Source organism: Rhincodon typus, chromosome 49 (genome assembly GCF_021869965.1).
Source record: "Rhincodon typus isolate 14 chromosome 49, sRhiTyp1.1, whole genome shotgun sequence".
Lineage (NCBI taxonomy): Eukaryota > Metazoa > Chordata > Chondrichthyes > Orectolobiformes > Rhincodontidae > Rhincodon > Rhincodon typus.
Window position 1 is genome coordinate 3,173,642 of NC_063380.1, and position 19,343 is coordinate 3,192,984.

A 19,343-nucleotide genomic window follows, 5' to 3' on the forward strand; every position below is an offset into this window, starting at 1 on the left:
AGGGAGACGACCTGACTGTCCCAGCTGCTAATCCTGCACATTCCGAGGATGATTCGGACGGAGATAGCGAGTCGGAGAGCAGACGGCACAGGAAGAGGAAATGGCCGTCCGCCCTACGTTCCGACTCGGAGCATGATGAGGATCTGAATCTGAGTGTGTAAGAGCTTCGTTCATCCGTCAGAGACATGTTTTCCCTTTCACTGCACCTCTCTGTGTGTCTCTCTGACCCTCCCTCGCTCACATGGGTGGTCTCTCTCTCTCTCTCTCTTTCTGCTGCATTCCGGCTGTTTCTCTCTCTCCTCCACCCATCCATCTCTTGCACTGTCTCCTCCCCTAGAGGGGTCTGTCACTCTTGGTCTGTGACTGACCCCGCGCTGAGTCCTGCCACCAGTCTGGATGCACACGCTCGTGCTCGCTCACATACTAGCATATACCCTGATCGCTGGGTCAGATCGACCTGATGATTTGCTGATTATTGTACTAATCCTGCTATTGTGACGTTTTGTCTTCACTGCTCCAGTAGTCATAGGGACTGGTCATTGTCTCCCCCCTCCTCACCCAGCACAACTTGCTGACAGGCCCAGTTAAGCTTTTATCACTATAAGCTACTGTTCCCTTTCTGCTGTGTACTCGCTGCTTGTTCAGTGCCCCTCTCGCTCTCTTCCTGACTCTGTCTCAGTGTCTCTTTATCTCTTTCTATCTCATTCATGCTCTGGTTTTTTTGCTCTCTCTCGTGCATGCTCTGCTGTCTATCCTGGAGTCTATATCATTCTTCTCTCTTTGTGGCTTTTAGTCTCAGTTCATCTATCACTCTCTGCTCCTCCCTCTGTCTCACTTTTCCCCTCTGTGACTGTCACTGTCTGTATATGAGGCTGCATCCCTGTCCGTTTCTCATTCGAGCCCTGTGAAGACCAGGATATGTTGCGATTCTAAAGATGCGGGACTGGTGGATGCGTTACCGACTGTTCTGTCCAATCCTGGGAGATTACAGTCAAGGTCCGTGGTCGGGGAGAAATCTATTGAGGACCAATGAGGGTGGTGAGTAACTTCATCATCCGCATTTTTCACATCAAGGTACCAACTGCAAATTAATCCAACTGCCCCGCTCTCTCCCTCTAGCCCTGCATCAATCCCCAAAATAACCTCACCATTCTGCTCTGTCCCCATAGCATTGTCTCGATCCCAACGTAATCCCATTGCTCCGCTCCGTCCCCATTGCCCTGGATCAATCTTCAAACTAATCCCACTGCCCCACTCTCTGTCCATATCGCTGTGTCAGTCCCCAAACTAATCCCAAGGCCACGCCCCACCCAACCATCGCCCTGCATCAATTGCCAAACTAATCCCACTGCCCCGCGCCGTCCCCATTGCCCAGTACGTCTTCCCAAACTGATTCCACTGCCCTGCTATCTCTCCACAGCCCTGTATACATTCTCAAACTAATCCCACTGCCCTACTCCCACGCCACAGCCCTGTATCAATTCTGAAACTAATCCCATAGCACTGTGTCAATTGCCAAACAATCCCATTGCCCCAACCCTTCTCCATAGCACTGCATCAATCCCCAAACTAATCCCACTGCCTCTCTCCCTCCCCATAGCCCTGTCTCAATTCACAACTAATCTCAATGTCGCGCTGTCTCACCATAGTACAGGATCAATCTCCAACTCATCCCACTGCCCCACTCCCTCCCCTTTACCCTGTATCAATCACCAAAAATATCCCACTGCCCTGCTCCCTCTGCATAGCCCTGTTGCAATCCACAAACTAATCCCACTGCCCATCTCCCTCCCCTTAGCACTGTGTCAATCTGCAATCTAATCCCACTGCCCCACTCCCTAACCATAGCCCTGCACCAATTCCCAAACTAATCCCACTGCCCTGCTGCCTCCCCATACCCTGTATGAATCCCCAACCTAATGCCACTGCCCTGCTCCCTCCCCATGACCCTGCATCAATCCCCAACCAATCCCTCTGCTCTGCTCCTTCCCCATTGGCCTGTATTGGTCCTCAAACCAATTCCACTGCCCCGCTCTGTCCCCGTAGCCTTGTCTCCATCCCAACCGAATCCCACTGCACATCTCCCTCCCCGTTGCCCTGTGTCAATTGCCAAACTAATCCCAGTGCCCCACTCTCTGCCCATAGTGCTGTGTCAGTCCCCAAACTGATTCCACTGCCGTGCTATCTCTCCACAGCCCTGCATCAACCCCAAACTCATTGCACTGCCCAGCTTCCTCCACACTGCCCTGCATCAATCCACAACGAAACCCATTGTCCCACATTAATCCCCAAACTAAAACCATGACCTGCTTCCTCCTTGTTGCCATGTTTCAATCCCAACCTCATCTCCACGCTCTGCTCCCTCCCACATGCCTGTATACATTCCCAAACTAATCCCACTACCCCGCTGCCTCGTCACAGCCCTGCATCAATCCCCAAATATATCCCGTTGCCACACATCCCTGTCCATAACCCTGCATCAGTTCTGCCCCGCTGTCTCCCCATTGCCATGCTTCAATCCCCAAAATAATCGTTCTTCCGGTGTTCCCCCCATAGCCCTGCATCAACCCCAAACTAATCCCACTGCCCCGCTCCGTCCCCGCAGCCCTGAATCGATCCCCAAACTGACCCCACTGTCATGCAGTTTCTGCAATGGCCTGTATCAATCAAACTAATCCCACTGTGCTACACCCTCCCCATTGCCCTGTATCAATCACCAAATAACCCCATTGCACTGCTGCCTTGACATTGCCCCATATCAATCCCCAAACGAATCTCACTGCCCTGCTCCCTAGCCATTGCCCTGCGTCAATGTCCAATTAATCCTACTGCTCTGCTCCCTCCACATTGCACTGTATCAATCCCCAAACTACTCCCATTGTCCCATTCCCTCCCCGTAGCCCTGCTTCAATCCTAAAACTAATCCCACTGCCGTGATCTCACCCCACAGCCGTGAATCAACTCCCAACCTATGCCCTATGCCCTGATACTTCCCCATAACCCTTTATTAATCTTCAAACTAATCCCACTGCCCCACTCTCTCCGGTTGGGCCTACATCATTCCCCAGACTTATCCCAATGCTCCAATGCTCCGCTCCCTCCCCATGGGCCTGCGTCAGTCCCCAAGAGAATCCCACTGCCCCTCTCCCTCCCCATGGTGCTGTATCAATTCCCAAACTAATCCCACTTTGCGGCTGCCTCCCCATTGCCCTGCATTAATTCACAAACTGCTCCCACGCCCCGCTCCTACCCTGTTGTCCTGCATCAGTCCCCAAACCAATCCCCCGCTTCCTGCTGCCTCTACATTGCTCTGTATCAATCTCCAAACCAATGCAACTCCTCCGCTAACTCCCTATTGCTCTGTATCAGTCTCCAAACTGATCCTACTGGCCTGTGCTCTCCCCATAGTCCTGTATCCATCCCCAAATAATCACTCTGTCCTCATCTCTCCCGATAGCCCTGTGTAAATCCTCAAACTAATAGCACCGCCCCGTTCCCACCTCATGTCCTCGTATCAGTTCCCAAATTCGTTCGACTGCCCCATTCCCTCCCCATAGCCCTGTATCAATCCCCTAAGTAATCCCACTGCACCGTGTTCTCTTCATGGCCTGTATCGATCCCCAAAATAAACCCACTGTCCCACTCCAACCCCATAGCCTGCATCATTCCCCAAACAAATCCCCCGCCTCTCGGTTTCTGCGCAGCCCTATATCAATCAAACTAATTCCACTGCACGACACTCTCCCCATTGCCCTGTATCAATCCCAAACTAATCCCACTGCCCACTCCCTCTCCATTGCCCTGTCTCAATCCCCAAAATAATCTCACTGCTCTGCTCTCTCCCCATAGCCCTGTATCAATCCGCAAACTAATCCCACTGCTTCGTGCTCTCCCCATAGCCTTGTACCAAACCCAAAATAATTTCACTGTACAGCCACCTCCCCATAGCCCTATATTAACCCCCAATGTAATCCCACTGCCCTGCTCTCTCTCAATAGAATTGCATCAATCCCCAACTAATCCCGTTGCCCCACACTGTCCCCACAGCCCTTGAACAACCCCCAAACTAATCTCACTGCCCCGTGCTCTCACTGTGGTCCTGTGTGAATTTCCAAACTAATTCCGCTTCCCTGCACTCACTCCACAGCCCTGCATCGCTCCCCAAGCCAATCCAATTGCCCCAAACACCCTATTGCACTGTAATAATTCTCAAACTAATCCCACTGTCCTGCGCCCTCCACATAGTCCTGTATCAATCCCCAAACTAATCCCGCTGCACTGCTCCCTCCCCGTGGCCCTGTATCAATCATCAAAATTATCCCAATGCCCTCTGCTGTCCCCATAGCCCTGTATTAATCCCACTGCCCTGGCTCTCAACCCATAGCCCTGTATCAATCCCCAAAATAACCCCACTGCACCACACCATCCCAATAGCTCTGTAACAATCCCAATCTAATCCCACTATTCTGCTCCCTCTCTGTTGCCTGGCATCAATCCCCATGTCCCATTGCCTGTGCATAGCCCTGTATCAATCTCCAAACTAATCCCATTGCTGTGCTGTCTCTCCATAGTCCTGCATTAATTCCTAAACTCATCCCAATGCCCTCCTCTCTTCGCACTGCCCTGTATCAGTTCCCAAATTAATCCCACTGCCCCGCACTCTACGCCATAGGACTGTATCAAGTCCCAAACTAATCCCACTGCCCTCCTCCCTCCCCATTGCCCTGTATCAATCCCTAAACTAATCCCACTGCCCCGCGCAGTACGCTGTAGGGCTGTATCAAGTCCCAAACTAATCCTACTGTCCTTCTCCCTTCCCATTGCCCTGTCTCAATCCCCAAAATAATCTCACTGCCCCACTCTCTCCCGAAAGCCTTGTACCAAACCCAAAATAATTTCACTGCACAGCCACCTCCTCATAGCCCTGTATCAATTCCCAAAGTAATCCCACTGCCCTGCTCTCTCTCCATAGATTTGGATCAATCCCCAACTAATCCCATTGCCCTTCTCTGCACCCATAGCCCTGTAACAACCCACAAACTAATCTCACTGCCCCCACTCAAACCATAGCCCTGTGTGAATTCCCAAACTAATTCCGTTTCCCTATGCTCTCGCCACAGCCCTACATCACTCCCCAAACCAATCCAACTGCACCCAACACCCCATTGCACTGTAATAATTCTCAAAAAAATTCCATTGCCCTGTGCCCTCCCCAATGCCCTGTCACAGTCCCTAAACTAATCCCTTACCCTTCTCTCTCTCTCTCTCTCTCTCTCTCCCCCCCCATAGCCCTGCATGAAACCCTAACTAATCCCACTGCCCCACTACCTCCACATTGTCCTGTATCAATCCCCAAACTAATCCCACTGCACTGCTCCCTCTCCGTGGCCCTGTATCAATCATCAAAATTATCCTACTGCCCTCTGCTCTCCCCTTTGTCCTGTATCAATCCACAAACTATTCTCACTGCCCCACTGCCTCCCCATTGCCCTGCATCAAACCCGAAACTAATCCCACTGCCCTGCTCCATGCCAACAGCCCTGAATCAATTCCCCAAACTGAACCCACTGTCCCGCTCTCTCCCCATAGCCTGTATCAATCCCCACGCTAAACCCACAATCCTGCTCCAACCCCATTGTCCTGGATCAACCCCCAAACCAATTCCCCCGCCCTGCCATTTCTGCATTGCCCTGTATCAATCAAACTAATCCCACTGTGCCACACCCTCCCCATAGCCCTGTATCAATCACCAAACAACCCCATTGCACTGGGGTAGTAGGAACTGCAGATGCTGGAGAATCCGAGACAACAAGGTGCAGGGCTGGATGATCACAGCAGGCCAAGATCTCTCTCCCACTGCAACCCTCTCGAGCCTCTCTGCTCCTATGATGCTGCTTGGCCTGCAGTGTTCATCCAGCCCTGTACCTTGTTGTCTCTAACCCCATTGCACTGCTGCCTTGACATTACCCCATATCAATCCCCAAACTAATCCCATTGCCCAGCCGTCTTTCCATAGCCCTGTAATTCCTAAACTCATCCCAATGCCCTCCGCTCTCCCCATAGCGCTGTATCAATCCCCATACTAATCCCACTGTCCTGGCTCTCATCCCATCGCCCTGTATCAATTTCCAAACGAATCCCACTGCCCTGCTTGCTCCCCACCACTCTGTATCAATCCCTAAACTTGTCCCAGTGCCCTGCTCTCTCTCCCTATAGCCCTGTACCATCCCCAAACCAATCCCACAGATGAAACTCTGGTACGAGTCATCTGGATTTCCAAATAGGTTGCTATCTATTCACGGATGCTGCCTGAGCTGTTCTCTCACCAGAGCCCTGTATCATTTGCTAAACTGAAGTCTCCTCTTCCTTAGCTCTTTCCATTCCTTCATTCTCTCCTTTCCTCCCTGTCTCCTCTTGCTCTGGCATCTTTCCTTCTCATTCTTTCCCTGTCCTGACTCTTTGCTCTGTCTGCAACCATCTCTCCTTCCTTTCTCAACACCCATTTATCACCTCATCACCCCCCACCCCCCAACTCCCGTTTACGTCTTCCCCTCTGCTTCCCTCTCCCTTCAGCTTCTTGACCAATAGACAGCAATCAGTGAAAATAGAAAACTGTACCTCCTCCATGATAACCCTCAACACTGGAGCCCCCCACCGAGCGCTGTCAGCCCCCTACTGTTCTCCCGGTTCACCCACGACTGTGTGGCCAAATTCCATAAATTCCATCTACAAGCCATCTACAAGTTTGCTGATGATAGCACATAGTAGGATGGATGTCAAACAATGTTGAGTCAGCATACTTCACCTGATGAAGGGGCTATGCTCTGATGGCTTGTGATTTTGAATAAACCTACTGGTCTATAACCTGGCGTCGTGTGACTTCTGACTTCAAATAATGCTGATCTTGCTTTGTGCACCTCCTGTGTACCCTATGATCTGGGGGTCCTTACAATGATCTACCTGTACTGCTCGCAAACAAAGCTTTTCACTGTACTTGGGTAGATGTGACAACAATAAATCATAATCAAATGAATCTTTCTCTCTCTCTCTTGCTCTCGCGCTCGCACACTCCCTTTCTCTCGCACATTCCATCTCGCTCTCGCAGGCTTGTGCTCCCTCCTTCACGCTCCCTCCCTCTTTCGCTGTCACACTGTCTCTGACACAGACGGAATCTCTGCAAAAAGTGATAGATTATGTCTTTGGGTCAATTGGATGTCGATTCTGATTGAATCCTCCTACAGAAGGACATGAAAGTCATGCATACAGAGACCCCTGAGTCTCAGAACATTTTGGGTGAGTCCCTAGGGAGGGGAGGGTTTGTCGCGTCTAACCTGAGGCTGCCCCTCGATCAGAGGCTCGAGGCTCCTGCCTTCACACAAAGCAGCAGATGGCCGGACCCTGTCTCCGTTCCCAGACCATGTCCCTCATCTTCGTTCACTTGAGAGCCTCTCACCGCTCTTGCACTGTTTCCAGGCGCATCACCAATGGAATATACCCTTTTCCCGGCCAGCAGATGGGAGAGGGAACTATCGACAGGTCCCTGTCCTCGCCGACCTGGCTGTTTCAGACACATCTTTCTGCGAGTGTATCCACTCGTTGTATATTCTTTGGTTTGTTTTTGTGTGTTTTGAGGAAGTAGCCAAAAAGATTGAGAGCAGAGCAGTAGATGTTGTTTATTTGGACTTCCATAAAATCTTTGACAAGGTTCAGCATGGTAAGCTGATTAGTAAAGTTGGATTGAATGGGATTTGGGGAGAGCTTGCCAATTGGATACAAAATTGGCTCCATGGTAACAGACAGTGTGATTTGTGGAGGGTTGCTTTTCACACAGGAGTCCTGTTGCTAGTGGTGTTCTGCAGGAACCAACGCCTAGTCCACTTTTGTTTCTAATTTATATAAATGATTTAGGTTAGAATATAGAAGGCATGGTTAGTAAATTTTCAGATGATACCAAAAATTGTGGTGTAGTGGATAGTGAAGAAGGTTATCTAAGATTACAAAGAGATCTTGATCAATTGAGTCAATGGGCTGAAGAATGGCACATGAAGTTTTAATTTGGATAAACGTGAGGTATTGCATTTTGGTGAAACAAACAAGGGCAGGACGTATGCAAGTAACTGTAGGGCTTTAGAGTAGTGCTTTAGAACAGAGACCTAGGGGTTCAGGTACACAGACAAGGTGGTTTAGCACGCTTGCTTTCATTTACTCAGACCTTTTGAGTAGAGGAGTTTGGAAGACATGTTGAGGTTATACAGGATGTTGATGAAGCTCTTCTGGAGTATTGTGTCCAGTTCTGGTCGCACTGTTACAGGAAGGACATTATCAAGCCAGAGGGGCTTCAGAAAAGACTTACCAGGATGTTGCTGGGAATGGAAGGTTTGAGTTATAAGGAAAGGCAGGGTAGGCTGGGACTTTATTCACCGGAACATAGGAGGTTGAGAGATGAGCTAATAGAGGTTTATAAAATCATGAGGGGTATGGATAAGGTGAATGACAGATGTCTTTTCCCTATGATGCAGGATTTCAAGAAAGATTTAAAAAGGACATGAGGGGCAATATTTTTACACCGAGAGTGACTCCTGTTTGGAATGAACTTCCAGAGGAAGTGTTGGCTGCAAGTACTATTACAATGTACTAAAGACATTTTGGATAAGTTTACGAATAGGGGAGGTTGGGGGTAGGGGGTGGGAGATGGGCCAAGCATAGCCTGGTGGAACTATTTTGGTTTGGGAACATGGTCGGCTTGGACTGTTTTCATGCTGTATGAGTCTATGACCATGACTCCCTTCACGGGGATGGGGGGACAGCAGGAACATGTCTCGGTGTCAAGGACTCCCTTCCCTGTGCTGTATGACACTCCCCACCCTGCTCAGTGTTGACAGACTTCAAACAGATCAGCAGCATCAAATGCAGGACCCACTCACTGCCTTGCACAGTCGGGGACTGGTGCACAGGTTTGCACTAACTGGCTCGCAACTTCTCACACAGGGACTGTCCCCTTGTGCATGGATACGGACACAAACACTAACTGAATGGCAAGACCCGAGGAAACTCGGAGGGACAGAGGGTCCTTGTAGTCCTTGTCCACACATCCCTGAACAGATTAATAGGGAGTTAAGAATGATGTTTACCTTTATTGATGGTGGTATAGATTATAAGAGCAGGGAGGTTGTGTTGGAGCTGTACTGGACTTCAATTAAACCATTGCTGGAGTACTGTGTGCTGTTCTGGTCACCGTACTATAGGAAGGATGCGAATGTACTGGAGAAGATGCACCAGGATGTAGCCTGGGATGGAGAGGTTCAGCTGTGAAGAGAAGCTGGATAAGATCAGGTTGTTTTCTTTGGAGCAGAGAAGGTTCAAGGGGGACCAGACTGAGGTGTGTAAGATTATATTGGGTGGCACAGTGGCTGAGTGGTTAGCACTGCTACCTCACAGCACCAGGGACGGGGGTTCGATTCCACCCTCGGGCGTCTGTGTGCAGTTTGCGCATTCTCCCTGTGTCTCCTTGGGTTTTCTCTGGGTGCTCCGGTTTCCACCCACAGTCCAAAAGTGTGCAGGCTAGGTGGATTGGCCATGCTAAATTGCTCCATAGTATTCAGGGATGTGTAGATTAGGTCAGTTGGAGGGTGATGAGTTTGGGTGGGATGTTCTGAGGGTCAGTGTGGACTTGTGCCAAAAGGCCTGTTTCCACACTGTAGGGATTCTATGGATATGATGGACAGAAAGCTGCTCTTCCCATTAGTCAAAGGGTCAACAGGAAGGGGACAGAATTTTAAAGTGCTGGGTTGGAAGTTTCGAGGGGATTTGAGGGAAAAATGTTTTCATCCAGAGGGAGGTCTGGAATGCAATGCCTGGGAGGGTTGTTGAGGTGGGAAACCTCACAACCTTTTTGACAAAAGTGCTTGGATGAACCACTTGCAGTGTCACAACACTCAGGACAGTCAGCCTAGTGCAGGAAAGTGGGACGAGTGAAGGTGGTGGTATACTTTTCGTGGTACAAATTTACTGGGCCAAACGCCCTCTTCTGTGCTGTATGATTCTCACAGGGCCAGTCATGTCAATTGTGTGTGCACACTTGCACACTGGGACACAGGCATGCATGCACACTCCTCACATGGGGACTGTCGAATGCCCATAGCCAGGCATGCACGCACACACTTCTGTGTGGGCACACAGACACTCACTGACTCCATCGCTGTACCCTGTTTGGGATTGGGCAGGAATTGACTCTGCGCTCTGTTTTCAGGTTGCTCTGTGATATCTGAATATCCTGCAAAGCTCACCGATCATCAGGGATGATCTGCCTACACGTACATGGAGCAGAGAGAAACTCATTCCATGTCATCACTGTCAGAACGGCGAGCACAGTGGGAGGGGTCTGGTGGTGCGGGGCAGAAGAGTGCTGCACCATACAGGCAAAGGTCCTAACAGCAGGGGGGCACTGTCAATTACAGCTTCTGTCCAACAGCCACTTGGAAAGAGCATTGTATATTTATGGAGAATGGATAGCTGGAATCTGGAACGAAAGTACAGTACTGGTCGAGGGCCAATTGTCAAATATGAAGATCTCAATCAGACTCCAATTTTATAACTCACTCCTGAGTATCTGCTATTTTATATAAACCACCTTTGAGCCCCCTCAGTTAGATTCCAGTCTGTAACATCCTCCCCTAGTAAATGTTCTTTTGTGCATAGAGCAGCACAGCCAAGTACAAGACCTTAGGCCCTCCGTGTTTGTGCTGATCGTGACGCCATTCTCAACTAATCCTATATGCCTGCACATGGTCTGTATCTTTCTATTCCCTGCCTGTTCACACGTCTGTCTAAATGCCTCTTAAAACATTGCTGTCTTATTTGCTTCTCCCACTCCCCCTGGATGCAGGTTCTAGGCACCCACCACCCTCTGTGCAAAAACTTTCCCCTCTCACCTTAAACCTGTGCCCTCTATTATTTGTCACTTTCACTTGGAGAAAAGACTCCAAAATGCACCCTATACATGCCTCTCATAATTTGATACACTTCTCTCAGGTTGCCCCTCAGCTTCCGATGCTCCAGTGAAAGCAATCAAGTTTGTTCAACCTGTCCTTTATAGCTAACCCACTCCAATTCAGGCAACATCATCGTAGACTTCTTTTGCGGCCTCTCAAAAACATCCACATCCTTCCTTTGTGTGATGACCAGAACTGCACACAATGTTCCAACTAATCCTCGCTGTTCTGAGAAAAGGTCACTGGACCTGAAATATTCACTCTGATTTCTCTTCACAGGTGCTGCCAGCCTGTTGAGCTTTTCCAGCAACTTCTGGTTTTTTTTGTGCGCAATATTTCAAAATTTTATACAGCTGCCACATGACTTGCCAACTTTTATACTCAATGTCCTGATTGATGAAGGCACCTTATCCACTTGAGTTGCCAATTTCAGAGAGCTGTGGACTTGCTCCACAAGATCCAGTTGTATATCAGTGTCCTGACATTCAGTGTATTTCCTCTTATTTGACCTCCCAAAATGTGCTACCTCACACTTGTCTGAATTGAACTCCATATGCCGTATCTCTGCCCAATTTTCCAACTGGTTTATATCCTGCTGTGTCCTTTGATAACCTTCTGCACTGTCCACAAACCTTGCAAACTTACTAATCAGATCACCTACATTTTCATCCATATATAGTACAAACAGCAGAGGTACCAGCACTGAGCCTCATGTAATTCCGCTAGTCACGGGCGTCCAGTCAGAAAAGCATTCTTCCCAACTGCCCTGTCTTCTGTGACCAAATCAATATTGTAGCCAACTTGCCAACTCACCATGGACCCAATGCGACTTAATCTTTTGGACCAGCCTACCGTGAGCGACCTTGTCAAATTCTCTAGTGAAATCAATGTGGACAATATCCATTGCCCTATCCTCGTTAGTCATCTTTGTTACTTCCTCAATAAACTCAAGTTTATAAGACAGGGCATCCCATGCATAAACCCATGCTGATGATCTCTAATGTTCACCCTTCTGTAAATGTGAGTCAATCCTGTGTCTTAGAATCTTGTCCAAAGATTTTATGGTCACTGATGTAAGGCTCATCGACCTTTCTTGGTACCCTTGTTGCCCTTCTTAATCAAAGGAACAACATTGGCTATTCTGCAATCTTCTGGCACCTCATCTGTGGCTGAAGAGGATACAAAAATTTCTGTCAAAGCCTAAGCAATCTCCTCCTTTGCTTACTTTAGTATTCTTGGATAGATCCCATTAGGCCCTGGGGACTTTTCTACCTTAATGTGTTTCAAGACGCCAAACACAATATCCTTCTTAATATTGGCATGCCCCAGAATATTGACATACCTCTCCATAACTTACCATCATCCCTGTCTTTCTCCTTGGTGAATACCAATACAAAGTACTCATCAAGGACCTCATCCACTTCCTCTGGCTCCATGCATAAATTCCCTCCTTGGATGGACCTACCCTCTCCCCAGTTGTCCTCATGCTTCTATTACGTTTATGAAATGCCTTGGGATTGTCCATAATCCTACTTGCCAAGAACATTTAATGGCCCCTTCTAGTCCTCCTAATTTCTTGTTTAAGTTCTCTTCTGGAACTCCTCAGGACGTTGTTTGATTTCAGTTTCCTAAACCTTGCACATGCTTCCTTTTACTTTTTGACTAACCTTTCAATAATGTCTTGTCATTCAAGGTTCCCAAGTCTTGCCATCTTTATCTTTTATCTTCACAGGAACATGCTGGTCCTGAAGTCTAATCAACTGGACTTTAATAGGTTCCCACATGTCAGATGTGGATTTAACCTCAAACAGCCAGTTTGAGGCCAGTTTGAGAAATTTATTTTGTTCTTGCCTAATACTGTCGTAATTAGTCTTCCCCCATTTTAGCACTTTAAACCAAGAACCCAGTCTGAACCTTATCCATAACGATCTTAAAACTTACGATTTTATGATCACTGTTCTCAAAATGCCCCCCCAGTAAAACTTCCATCACCTGGTAGGCTCATTCCCCAGTACAAGGTCTGGTACAGGCCCTTCACTGGCTGGACAATTTACACACAGTTTCAAGGAACCCCCCTGAATGTACGCAACAAATTCTGACCCATCTAAGCTGCTGGCACAAAGGAAGTTCCAGTCGATATTGGGGAAATTGAAATTACCCACGACAACAACTCTGTTGTTTTTAACTCTTCCCATGAACTGCTTTCATATCTGGCCAACTATCTCTTGCTGGCTATTGCGAGGCCTATAGTATAACCCCATCATAGTGATTGCATCCTTCTTATTCCTAAAATCTATTCATATGGCCTCATTGAATGAGCCCACCAAGATATCCTCTTTTAATACAACTGGTACTTTCCTAAATAATTAATGCTGCTCCCCATGGCGTTTATACCCCTCTCTAACTGACCTGAAACACTGTAACGTTGAGCTGCCAGTCCTGCCCTTCTTTCAACAAAGTTTCTGCCATGGCTATCACATTGTAGTTCCATATACTAATCTAGGCTCTAAGCTCATCTGCCATACTCCTTGCATTAAAATAGCCACACTTTAGACCACCAGTCCTGCTGTGTTCATTTACCTGGCTCTGCCTGTTCTTCCTGTTAGATTTTCTTGACTTAACATCAACCTTCTCAATCACTCCAGAAGCTGACCTTCTGATCTGTTTCCCAGCCCTCTACCACACTTGTTTCAACCCTCCAAAACTCTTCGCTAGGATGTTTGCACCCCTCCAGTTTAGGCGCAAGATGTCCTTCTTGTACCAGTGCTACCTGCCCTGGAAGATATACCAACGATACAGATACCTGAAGCCCTCCCTCCTTCACCAGCTCTTAAGCCACCCGTTCAACTCTATTATCTTCCTAATCCTAGCCTCACTAGCACGTAGCACAGGAAATAATCCTGAGATTGGAAGCCTAGATGTCCTGGTTTTCAACTTCCTACCAAATTCCCTTACTTTCCTTTACAGGACCTCAACTCTCTCGCCTATGCTGTTGCTACCCTTGTGGACCACAACCATTGGCTGCTCACCCTTCCCTTTCAGAATATCCTGTGCCAGCTGAGAGACATCCATGACCTTGGCACCAAGGATGCAACACACCATCCTGGAGTCTCCCTGTGGCCAGAGAAATGCCTGGGTGTACCCCTTACCATAGAGTCCCCAATCAATACTGCTCGTTTACACTTCAACTCACCCTGCTGTACGCTAGTGCCGGGCACGGTGCCACGGACCTGGCTGCTGCTGCTTTCCTGAGAGGCTATTCTCCTCCACAACAGTATCCTCAACTCCTCAATCAGAGTGCAACGTGAAAGCCACTCCCCAATCTGTGTTGTTTTACATATAAACCCCTCACCAGAGATCTGTGTCTCTGTTCTCTCACTGTTTTGACACAGGCAGAGTCGCTGAAGAGATTGATGGAGGATTACAAGGAATGGATGGTTCTACAACAATGTCACTTACCTTCCATGTTGATGGCGCCGAGCTGTCAGAGAGCAGAACTCTCCAGGACAACGAGATGGAAAGCGACCATGTAATCGTTGTCCGGATATGGTCCTCCTGAATGCCCAGCTGTGAACAGTGTTTGTTATTGGCTGTCGGGATGAAGGTGTCTGTTGTACATATTGACGACTGACCCAGATCATGCCCCAATCTCGTGACAGTTAGGCAAAACAGTAGACGTTATCAACTTGGACTTTAGTAAAGCATTTGACAGGGTTCCACAGGGTAGACTAATCATTAAAATTAGATTACATGGGATTCAGGGAGAGCTTGCCAACTGGATTCAAAATTGTCTTGATGGTAGGAGACAAAGAGGGGCCATGGAGATTGTTTTTCAGAAGGCCTGTGACCAGCGGTGTTCCACTAGGATCTGTGCTGTGTACACTTTTGAGTGAGAATTTAGGAGGCAAGGTTACTAAATTTGTGGATGACACCAAAATTGGTGGTATAGTCAGCAGTGAAGAAGACTTCCAAAGATTACAAAGTTATTTTGATCTAATGAATCAATGGGTTGAGGAGTAATGGATGGAGTTTTAATTTGAATAAATGTGAAGTATTGCATTTTAATAAAACAAACAAGGGCAGGACTTATACAGTTAGTGGTAGAGCCCTGCATAATCTTGTCGACTAGACTTCCCCAGGGGTTCAGGTACGTAGTTCTTTGAAATTTACATTACAGGTAGACAGGGTGGTTAAGAAGGAATTTAGCATGTTTGCCTTCTTTGCTCACACCATTGAGTATAGGAGTTGGACCATCATGTTGAGGCTGTACAGTACATCGGTGAAACCACTTTTGGAGTACGGTGTACAATTCTAGTTGCCCTGCTGTGGAAGAATATTATTAAATTGGACAACGTTCAGAAGAAAAAAAAAACTATCAGTACGTTGCCAGGACTGGAGGGTTGAGTTCTAAGGATAGGCTGGGACTATTTTCACTTGAGCATAGGAGGTTTGGCTTTATCTTATAAAAGTGTCTCAAATCATGAGGGGCATAGATAAGATCAAAGCCGAATATTTTTTTTTTCCCGAGTGGATGAGTTCAAGATTGGGGGCCTGTTGTAAGGTGAGAAGAGAAAGATTTAAATGGCACCTGGAGGGCAACTCGTTTATGTATAGAGGGTTGTATAAGTGTGGAATGAACTGCTCAATAACTCTGCTGTATCAATAAAGGGAGTCATGACTTTTCTAATAATTCTCAGTTTCACTATTCCACTTTACTTTTTGCCCCGTAACACCTGAATCCTTTACTGATTTTAAAGCAAAAGTTTGTCTCGGCTTGAATAGACATAATGGCCAAGTATTGACAGCCACTGAAGCTGAGAATTCCAGGATAACACCCTCGATGAGAAGAAAACCCTCGACATCTCTGACTTAAATGATTGTGGTTGATTCTTCTGCTGCTTATGGCCCCAGTGCCTCATGGATGCCTAGTTTTGATTCACTGGGTCCTTGTGAAGTATGTCCTACTTCACCATAGGTAGCGGCACATAACACAATTGATGATGTTTTCATGATGGATGGTATTTCACCTCCGCCAGAACTGTGTGCTGGTCACTCAAAGAGATACTGTCATGGACAGATGCATCTGTGGCGGGTAGATTGCTTCACAGGCAGAGGCACTTCATTCAGGATGCTTCCATCTTGTTTCTTCACTCATCATTTTCTGCAGTCCAGCTGCTGTGCCTTTTATCCCTCGGACTGCTCAGTCAATGGTTGTCTTGTGGAGACACTCTTGGTGATGAACTTTGATGTATCACACCTGGATTACAGCGTGTACCCTTGTCACCCTTGGTGCATCCTCCAATTTGTAGAAGAGAAATGATTTATCACTGAGAGGTGCAAGGGAGGGCGGTTAATGGCCATCAGCAGCATGTTTCCTTGACTCTCTTTGATCTGTTACGATGAGATTTCATTGGTTCTGGAGTCATTATTGAGTAATTACAGTGTAACTCCTTTCCCAGTCTATCACACAGTGCAACTACCAATGGTGGTCCTGTCCAGTAAGTTGGAGAGGATATACCCAGGAATTGTGACAGTGGTTCCTGAGACATTGACTGTCAGATCTCATTACATGAGTTTGACGATGTCAGGCTGTTTCTTGATCAATCAAATAGGAAATAATGGTTACATTGGAGAAGGGAATAATAGGTTAAAAACTGAATGGAAGGCATCTATCAGAATGTGTGTTGTATCTTCAATGAGAGAACTTACCCCCTTTCCCCTGCATTGCGGGCAAAATCATGGACCTCTTCATTGATGGGAAGGCAGACAGGGAGGACTTCTACTTCCCCAAGGACCAGAAGTGGAGACCATAATGCCAGACAATGCCAGCCTGCTCCAAGGTTGCCATCTAGGTCAGAACAATCTCAGCCATCTGGAGGAATGCACAGCATGGTAGTGAGATCATGTCCTTCTCCATTCCTCCAACACGGCCAGGAGAGACCCAGTGAGAATCTCACCATTCCTCTTGAGAAGAACAACCAAGAGGCAGTGAGATGATTTCAACATCCAGAGAGGCCTCGCTGAACATTTGCCTGAATTTACCAATAACCTCGCCAAAGCCAAGAATCCACAGGAACAGTTTGAGTGGAGCTTAGAAACATCAAGAAGAAGCAAATGTTAGTTGGATTTGTATATCGAAGTCAAATCTCCAGTACAAATCGTGTGCAAGTTATAAACAAAGAAAAAATACTAGCAAGGGAAAAAATAAAAACTGCTGATGGAACTCTTGAAGTCTGATGGCATCTGTGGGGAGAAAGCAGTTGGTATTTCAACTCTGGTGGTTCTTCAACAGAATAGGTTTTGTTTCAGATCTCCAGCATGCACAATTCTTTGTTTGGTGTATGCAAGTATTCTATATCCTCCAGTATTAATGGATGACTTGTTCTGAAAAAGAGGGAAAGGGATGAGGGCAGAAATGCAGGAGATGGTAATCATGGCTGAAGGCCCTTCCCACCGGGATAGAACTATGAATACTGTACAACATTACAGGTACACGTGGCACCATGAATACTGTCCAAAATAACAAGGACATGAAGAAGTGGGTGTTCTGTCCAAAATAGCAGGGAACATGGGGAAGTGGGAATACAGTGTATTGAAGTTGCCCGTGGATGAAGAGAATTGTTAGCTGAGCAGTGGTTTCCACAGTTAAAATCGTGGTCCCCATGACGGTGAACTGCCTCGTGGAAATCTTAGGGGGAAAGAAAAAAACTTACTTAGTAAAGTATAGAATGGAAGGCAAATTGTCGTAATGCTGAAACTATGAGCATGACTAACAAACAAATGTCAAGGAATTTAGCAGGATTCATTAGAGGAATAATTGTAAGTAGCAAGGGCGAAAAAATAAAAACCTCTATCCGATCACTGGGGGGATTGAAAGGCAAATGGTTTAAACATCAAGGATTGGAGGACATAGAAGACAAAGGGTGGTGGTAGATGGAAAATATTCAGCCTGGAGCTCGGTGACCAGTGGTGTTCTGCTCACGTGTTTCCAGTCTGTAACTTACTCCTGACTATCTGTTTCTCTATATATCATCCACCCCGAACTCCTTGATTATGTTTAAGACTGTAACTCACTCCTAGGTATCTGTGACTCTGTACATAAACCAACTCGAACCCCTCAATTAGATTCCATGCTGCAACTCACTCTTGAACATCTGTTATTCTGTATATAAACTATCCCAAAACCCTCGATTAGATTCCAGTGTGCAACTCACTCCCTGGTACCTGTTCCTTTGTATATAAATTAGCCCAAATTCCTTAATTAGATTTCAGATTATAATTCACTCCCCAGCACATGTCTAAGTGGGATTGTTGGTAGTGTTGGGTTGGGTAGACTTAACACTAAGTTTAACTCTGCATCTCTCCTCGGATTATATCTACCCTTGACATTTTTGATTGGGATATCATCAGGGGAACGTTATTTTGTATCAGACTCAACCTGTTGAGGGAGTGGTTGATGGGGACACTATCGAGGCAACTTTTATCTGTTTCTAACCCCGTGCTGTCCCTGTCCAGTGAGTGGTTGATGGGGACAGTGTTGGGAATCTTTACTTTAGGACTGATGAACAGAAGTAGACCATTCAGCTCCTTGAGATTGGAATTGAGGTTTTCTGGTGGTTTATTTACAGTTAGACAGCAAATTGGTATTTTTAGTATGCACACAGTTAATTTGGATTGTGAGAAAGTGCACAGTTAATTCGGAAGACCTGGGCTCGAACTCAGAAAATGAAGTTTGAAATGAAGACACCTAGCGTGGGGCTCGAACCCGCGGCCCGACGATAAACAGTATCATGCTGTAACAACCAAGCTAGCCAGGCTGGCCACGTTGTTTCCCATTTCACACTGTGTGAAATCCACCTGGAACCTTAATTTCGAGGTGCGAATGGTCATCAACCTGAAGAATCCCAATGTCCCCGTTTATTCATCTCAATCACAAATAATATACTCACATCTTCAACTTCTCAGCTGTTACTCCTTCAGAACATTACAGTGCATTTTCAGCACTGGTTTAGGGATTTTAGTACTTAAGTTCAGAACAGAGGAAGTTTCCGAGGAAGGGTCACCAGACCTGAAAAGTTAACTCTGCTTTCTCTTCACAGATGCTGCCAGACGGGCTGAGCTTTTCCAGCAATTTTAGTTCTTGTGTGTGCATTCGTGCATTGTCTCTATCAATACAATGTCTACAGTGTGGTGCAACTTATAGTTGGGCTTTCAGAATTGTGCGGCCTGTGTGTTGTCTACAGTTATATACTATATACAACCAACAGTATCTGCAGTGTGTAGTGACTGATATTTGGACGATCAGCACGGTGCACCCAGTCTATTGTGTACGATAATATAACCACTACAGTA

The 19,343-nt window shown here is 47.0% G+C and overlaps 1 long non-coding RNA gene across 1 annotated transcript; it reads left to right on the plus strand.

Moving 5' to 3' along the window:
• The first annotated feature begins 107 nt into the window (after positions 1–107).
• LOC125488104 lies at positions 108–15,681 on the plus strand. The gene is made up of 2 exons (XR_007266216.1): positions 108–1,038; positions 14,384–15,681. It is a non-coding gene; the product is annotated as an uncharacterized LOC125488104 (long non-coding RNA).
• The last annotated feature ends 3,662 nt before the right edge of the window (positions 15,682–19,343 follow it).